The sequence below is a fragment of the Trachypithecus francoisi genome, unplaced genomic scaffold (genome assembly GCF_009764315.1).
Source record: "Trachypithecus francoisi isolate TF-2019V2 unplaced genomic scaffold, Tfra_2.0 Lachesis_group20, whole genome shotgun sequence".
NCBI lineage: Eukaryota > Metazoa > Chordata > Mammalia > Primates > Cercopithecidae > Trachypithecus > Trachypithecus francoisi.
Window position 1 is genome coordinate 53098716 of NW_022681466.1, and position 7955 is coordinate 53106670.

A 7955-nucleotide genomic window follows, 5' to 3' on the forward strand; every position below is an offset into this window, starting at 1 on the left:
AAAGAGAGAGAGAAACTTAAAAAAGAGAGAGAGAGAGGTGCTGTTATGAAATGAGGGTAAGGGGGCATATGCCTGGAATGCAGGAGATACTCCAGGGTTCCCCTTTGTCCTCCCAAGCCCAGGGATTAAAGTCAATTGAAAACTATAACAACCCAGTTAAGACAGCGCTGCTGATGGTCCAGACAGTTCAGGAATGAAGGTCTGGGTTACTTTAGCAGGCAGGGAACTAAAATCAGCTTAGGTGCCTGCTGAGGACACAAATAATAGGAATGGGTAGTGGAAGAAAGTAGTTATAAATCAAGTATGGCAAGGGACTCATGCACATGGAATTCATTTTTTGGTTTGTGTGTGTGTGTGTGTGTGTATGTGTGTGTGTGTGTGTGTGTGTGTGTGTGTGTGAAGACAGAGTCTCACTCTGTTGCCCAGGCTGGAGTGCAGTGGTGCAATCTTGGCTCACCGCAATCTCCACTTCCTGGGCTCAAGCGATTCTCCTGCCTCAGTCTCCAAAGTAGCTGGGATTACAGGTGCCCACGGCCATGCCTGGCTAATATATATATATATATTTTTTTTTTTTTTTGTATTTTTGGTAGAGATGGGGTTTTGCCATGTTCGCCAGATTGGTCTCAAACTCCTGATCTCAAGTGATCTGCCCACCTCGGCCTCCCAAATTGTTGGGATTACAGGCGGTAATATGAGCCACTACATCTGGCCGGAATTCATATTCTTATCATGTTCCCATCATTCCGAAGCAGTTGGCTTGATGAAACAGTTTACAGCCATGTAGCAAGCTGCAGAAATAAGAACTGTAATGAATATTTCTTCCTTTTTTTTACATGAATATGTTTGTGTCTATATGAATAAAGTAGTTTGATTTTCTTTCCCTCTCCCATAGCCATACTTAATAGCAGGTTAGGTTTATATCAGTCTTTAAATTGTGGAATACCAAAGGAAAAGTGTGAATTAGGTAGGAAAATGAACACCTTCAAAAACTGAAAAGGAACTTTGCCTCGTCTTTCTGGGGAAAGTGTTAACATGTACATGGTACAGTTGTGTCATATTAGACAGAAAGATGACTTAGTTGTTATCTTTATTTAGAGGTTAAGTATGGTTTAAAACAGAGGTGCCTTAATCCTGGCCTGCGGAGTCCAGGAGCGAAAGCAGGAGAAAGGCGGGCTGGGAACTGTCGAAGTCTCACCTTGGTGTTCACAGCAGGTAGGTGGTCATTTTGCTAATGGCTTGGTGAACGTGCACAGTAATTAGGCTTTCGCACTTTGGAGGATGGTTCTGGCTAAGAGAAGTGAAATGCTTCTTGGGTGAAAGGGCTTTTATTCTTTTTATTTATTATTTATTTATTTTTTGTAGAAGTGTGGTGGTGGGGGGGGGGGGAGGGGAGGGGGTTACCATGTTGGGCAGACTGGTCTCGAACTCCAGATTTCTAGTGATCCGCCCGCCTTGGCCTCCCAAAGTGCTGGGATTATAGGTGTAAGCCACAGTGCCTGGCCAGGACTTTTATTTGCGCTTCCTCTTACACATGGTGAGTGAGCACCTGAAGTTCAGAGTGCCTCCTTTGCAAAGGACACCTGTGGTAGGGGCTCAGTGTTTGCTGAATTAAAGGGAATTTGTCTTCTACCTTTAAATTCGCAACACTTCAGAATCGAATGAGAGACCTTCCTCCATAAAATTGACTTTATAAATCTTTTTCTTTTCTTTCCTTTTTTTTTTTTTTTTTTGTTAGAGCCAAGGTCTCGCTCTGTTGCCCAGGCTGAAGTGCCGTGCAGTGATCACAGCTCCCTGCAGCCTTGAACTCCTGGGCTCAAGAAATCCTCCTGCCTCAGTAAGTCACCAAGCCTGGCTAATTCTTTCTTTATTTTTTTTTATTTTTTATTTTTTTGTAGAGAAGTGGGTCTTGCTCAGTTGCCCAGGCTAATCTCGAACTCCTGGGCTCAAGTGATCCTCCCTCCTCGGCTTCCCAAAGTTGAGATTGTAGGCATGAACTATCACGCCTAGCCTATAAATCTTTACTCATCTTTGCAAACTTCTAATTATCAGGGAATATAGTCAGGTCTAATCCATCATTTTACAAATAAAGTGACTTCCTGACATCCCCCAGCTAAATAAATAATAAATAGATAAATAAATAAACTCAGGTGCCAAATTCAGAAGGGGTAGACCATGGTGGCTTTGAAACGTATTGTGGCCACTTGGTGAGGTGGAACTACAATTTCCGGCATCCCCCCTCGATATGTTTCTGGTTAGGGTGGGTCACAGGAGACATTCTTATGCAGATTTGGGGGTGGAAGTGAAGCAGCAGCCATTCTGTGGCTCGTGTTATTGTTTTTCTGCTGGTTTACCTCCTTGGCTTGGGCCAGCAGCAGGGCCTAAAACTGCTCCGCCTTCCCCTAAGTCCTTCTCCAGTGTTTCCTATTCGTAGGCTAGATACATACTGAAGGAACACAGCTTCTTCTGCAGGATGGCCATACCATCAAGGTCAAAGGCAAAGAGAATTGACATGGTTTTAGTTTGTCTTTGTGGGTTCCAACTGGTATTTGCTTTTCTCTATGCCTTCCTGACTGCCTTCCCTGACGTCTTCAAGCTCAAGAATCAGGTGTGAAGATAACAGCTTTACAGGGATTGCTTAAGCAGTTCCCACAATTGTGTAAGATTATATGCGGTATATATGATATATAATATACATACCCTAGTGGATTCTGCTCTGCTTCAATCTCTTCTGTGCTAGAATCCTGACTGAATGTATTATAATGATTTTGTAATCAGGTAAATGCATTATCTTCTTCGGATTTGCACTTCTGAAAACTTTTCATTCAGAATGGTGTGTAGTGGATTAAATCAGGGTGTCCAATCTTTTGGCTTCCCTGGGCCTCATTGGAAGAATGGTCTTGGGCCACGGTGAAAATAGGTTAACACTAACAATAGATGATGAGCTAAAGAAAAAAATCGCCAAAAAATCTGATAATGTTTTAAGAAAGTTTACAAATTCATGTTGGGCCACATTCAAAGCCTGGGCCACATGCAGCTAGAGGGCCCTGGTTTGGACAAGCTTGAACTACATTGAAGTCACTATTGCTGTGTTGCCCAGGCTGGAGTGCAGTGGCCAGTCACAAGCACAATTATTGCGAGCTACAACCTTAACCTCCTGGGCTCAAGCAATCCTCCTGCCTCAGCCTCCCTAGTAGCTGGGCCTACATGAATTTTGAAGAACAATAAACTTGATCAGATAAACAGTTCACATGTGTAAGCTTTTCACAATTGCCTAACATAAAAATTGCTATATGGACCAGGTGCTGTGGCTCACGCCTTTAATCCCAGCACTCTGGAAGGCTGAGGCTGGTGGATCACTTGAGGCCAGGAGTTGGAGACCAGCCTGTCCAACATGGTGAAAACCTGTGTCTACTAAAAATACAAAAATTACCTGAGTGTGGTGGTGCACGCCTGTAATCCCAGCTACTCCAGAGGCTGAGACATGAGAATCCCTGGTACCTGGGAGGTAGAGGTTGCAGTGACTCACTGGGCTCCAGCCTGGGTGACAGAACAAGACCTTGTCTCAAAAAAAAAAAAAAAATGCTATGTGACAAACTAGAGATAATATGTACATATTTCTTAGATATAACAAGGATAAATGTCCAAAGAGATAAATTTTGTTTTTCCACTCTTATTATATACCCAAAAAGCAATAAATTGAACAAGTTGAGTAGTTGCCTCTGAGTGGTAGGAAGTGATGAAGGGGTGGGAGTGAAACTGTTGCTTTTGGTCTAAACCTTTGTAGGATTATTTGACCACTAGACTAGTTGCATGGAATATTTTTATAAAAATAAACATTGGTTACAAAAAAAGTTTTAATAAAAGCAAAAACCATGCCACCTATTTGCAATAGGGTGGGCAAGAAGAAAGAAAATAGGAAAGGTTATCATTTGAGTTGGTCAATAGACTTCAGTACTGGAGAGTTTCCAATACAAGTTGAAAGGAAGGTCAGGTTTAGGGAGGATTATGAAGCTGCGAGATTTAAAAGGATAAGAGAATGAGCTCTTCCTTCTTTAACAGTCATTTCCTACAAAAAGAACATCTTGGCAACATATTCTCAGGCTCCCCCTCCTCTCCACCTCTCTGCCTTCTCTTTCTATACTGTATTTAGTGTGCTAAATGAATCTAAATCCCAGAAATAATTGAAACAAGATAATATTTGAAGCAGCTCCTTTCAGAGCTGTGTTTCATAGACTTGAGGACTCTTGAGTTCTGAGATTGGTATAGTAATGGCCACAAAAAGTAATTTTCACTTAAAAAAAATGGCTAGCTACTTGGAGGCTGAGGTGGGAGGATCACCTGAGGTTGGGAGGTCAAGGCTGCAGTGTGCTGTGATTGCACCACTGCACTCCAGCCTGGGTGACACAGTGAGACCCTGTCTCAAAAAAAAAAAAAACAGGCCGGGCATGACTCATGCCTGTAATCCCAGTGCTTTGGGAGGGCGAGGCAGGTGGATCACTTGAGGTTAGGAGTTCGAGACCAGCCTTCAGGCAGGTGGATCACTTGAGGTTAGGAGTTTAGCACAACATGGTGAAACCCCGTCTGTGCTAAAAATATAGAAACTAGCCAGGTGTGATGGCACTGTACCTGTAGTCCCAGCTACTCAGGAGGCTGAGGCAGGGGGAGGTTGAGGCAGGAGAATTGCTTGAACCCTGGAGGGAGAGTTTGCTGTGAGCTGAGATTGTGACACTACACTCAAGCATGGGCAGAAGAGTGAAACTCTGTATCAAAAAAACATAAAATAAAATAAAATAAAATAAAGTATCTTCAATGACAGAATAATTACTAGTTATAAAATTACATGATGTGAGAGAGGGTCCCAGCTTAAATGCCATTTACTACCTGTAGTCTTTAGGTTCCTTTCCATCCTTCCTTCCTTCCTTTCTGTTTTTCTTCTTATCAGATAACAAGCTGAGAAATTTAGAGTCTCACTCTGTCGCCCAGGCGGGAGTGCAGCAGTATAATCTCAGCTCACTGCAACCTCCACGTCCTGGATTCAAGCCATCCTCCTGCCTCAGGCTCCCAAGGAGCTGGGACTACAGGTGTATACCACCATGCCTGGCTAATTTTTGTATTTTTAGTAGAGATGGGGTTTTACCATGTTGGCCAGGTTAGTCTCGAACTCCTGACCTCAGGTGATCCTCCCACCTTGGCCTTCCAAAGTGCTGGGATTACAGGCATGAGCCATCATGCCTGGCCTAAGTTTCTTGACAAAGAAAAGTATTAGGATTTTTTTTTTTTTTTTTTTTTTTTTGTGTGTTATGTTGGCGGTGAAATGAATGGATGAATGGTAGATGAGTTATCCAAAATCAGATTGCATCAGACAAGACACTGAGAAATAAGAGGAATCTATCACTTGCTAGTTCCTTGTGTGTTATGGGTCCGTGAACTTTTTGGCTATATTTCAATAAAGAAAACAGAAAGAACTCTAAGGTATTTCCCATATGTTCTATAAAATGGGTGCATTGAAATATATGACATCGGCTTTTCCAGGGGCAGTGCTGCATGGTGAGGATCTCTCATCTACGCCCATAGCCAAGAGCCTGCTGCAGTCCATGCAGGTCTTTGGACAGAGGAAGATGACCACAGCCATGGCGGGCTTCAAACATGGCAGTGGCCTCATGGAAGTGAACAGGTGGCCCCTGGAGATGATGGAGCCATGCACACTGCATTACAAGCTGCTGGAACCAGTTCTGCTTCTGGGCAAGGAGCGATTTGCTGGCGTGGACATCCATGTCCTAGTGAAGGGTGCTGGTCGGGTAGCCCAGATTCATGCTGTCAGTCCATCTCCAAAGCCCCGGTGGCCTGTTACCAGAAATATGTGGAAGTGGCTTCCAAGAAGGTCAAAGACATCCTCATCCAGTATGGCTGGACCCTGCTGATGGCTGACCCCCGTCGCTGCCAATCCAGAACGTTTAGAAGCCCTGGTTCCCGTACTTGTTACCAGGAATCCTATCTTAAAGCCCATCACGAGTTATCAGTAAAATTCCATCACTGTGTAATATATACCTATGTAACAAATAATGTTTGAGTTTAAAAAACTAAAACTAAAATAAAATATATGACCCAGTGGGCCAGGGACACAGAGTGCTAGGGATTTGGCATTTAGGAGAACTGTGAGGGAAGCAGCATCCATGGAGGCTGAATGAGGTGGGGACTGTGAATGACCTGCTGAAAAATGAAAAGAAGTTTCCATCTGAGAAGGCAGCAGGCTTAGTGTCCAAGAGTCTGCAGTTTGAAAACACATCATGCCTGGCATGAAGCAAGTACAATGATGTTCTCCAAGGCATCAGCCTGCCACAGGGGGCTGCTATTCAAAAGGGGGTAAAAGACAAACCAACCAACCCAACAGGGCTCTATACCTGGCTGAGGGCACTGCCAGCTCCTGGAATGTGAAAAGGCCCTAAGTTACGTGCAAGAGCTGCTGTGGGCAGAGAAGCCAGGCCAAGGAGCTGCAGAAAAGAGAAAGTCTCTGTCCTTCCTCCTTTTCCTCCCCTGTTCTAACTCTCCACCATCCCCATCTCTGCCAGACTTAGCTCCTCATCCTCAAGTCCCTCTGAATTCCTGGTTATTAAGACCTTTTCCCACCCCCATGCGTAGGCCTTTTAAGTTTCCTTTTAAATCATCTCCCTCCAGGCAATTCCCCCTCAACATCCTCTCACCAGCTTAGGGAAGTCCTCCTGATGAGATTTAGGAGGACAGACAGGTCACATGACTATCTCTATGTGGATTATTTCTACATATGAAAAACATCCAGTTTGGATTGATTCTTAACAGCATTCATCTTGGAGTTCCAATTTTTCAAAATGATGTATCAAATTTTGCAATGCTGTAGCATATGGTACAACATAAAATAGTCAAATGAATGATATTTATGCAGGGAAGAAAGATGAAGTCAGGAGGCCTACTACGTGGATCCACTTGTGTCCCCGTGTGAGGTGATGAATAAGCTAAGGAAGCCCCTGACCAAGCAAAGGGGCTGGAGATGATTATGGGTCCGGATTGGTGTCTCTTTTGATCAGTGTTATTTCAGTTTGGTGGCAAAATCAGCCTAGAGGCCAGGTCTCCAAATTTATAATTTCATGGTTTCCATGAAGCACATGAACTCAAGAAGTCAGAAAGAAAGGTTTCAATTCTGACTCTGCCTCTTACTATAAGTATGTGAATTTGCAGAAGTTACTTAACCTCTGAAACTTTCCTTATCTGTGAAATGGGGAAATACTTGCTGGGAGCATTAAATGAGCGAACCTAGCAAAGGGCCACACAGAGTTTAATGAAGGGTAGCCTTCTCCTTACCTCCTTAGCGCTTGCTTGAGAACTGGAAAAAAACCCATAAGGATTGCACAACTTCCAAATTCCCAGATCACATCAAGGTGGCCAAATCCTTAACAGGAATTTAAGCTCCTAGGCTTAAATTTTGCTTGGCTTAATCACACTTATGTGCTATGCTGGGATAATTCTCCAAACCTCTCTGGAACTGAGTTCATTCCTCTGTGGGATGAAGAAATAACAGTCTATGCCCTTAAGACACAAGGTTAGATAATAGCCAATTAATGCTTACAAAGTACATTGGTATCCAAGGATGAAAGTGCAGGGTCAAAACGTATTTTCGGGCCGGGCGCGGTGGCTCAAGCCTGTAATCCCAGCACTTTGGGAGGCCGAGACGGGTGGATCACGAGGTCAGGAGATCGAGACCATCCTGGCTAATACGGTGAAACCCCGTCTCTACTAAAAACTACAAAAAAAAAAAAAAAAAACTAGCCGGGCGAGGTGGCGGCGCCTGTAGTCCCAGCTACTCGGGAGGCTGAGGCAGGAGAATGGCGTGAACCCGGGAGGCGGAGCTTGCAGTGAGCTGAGATCCGGCCACAGCACTCCAGCCTGGGTGACAGAGTGAGACTCTGTCTCAAAAAAAAAAA

The 7955-nt window shown here is 44.0% G+C and overlaps 1 pseudogene; it reads left to right on the forward strand.

The window, feature by feature from the left end:
* The first annotated feature begins 3481 nt into the window (after nt 1–3481).
* Nucleotides 3482–7439, forward strand: LOC117068018 (annotated as a pseudogene).
* Nucleotides 7440–7955: the final 516 nt, after the last annotated feature.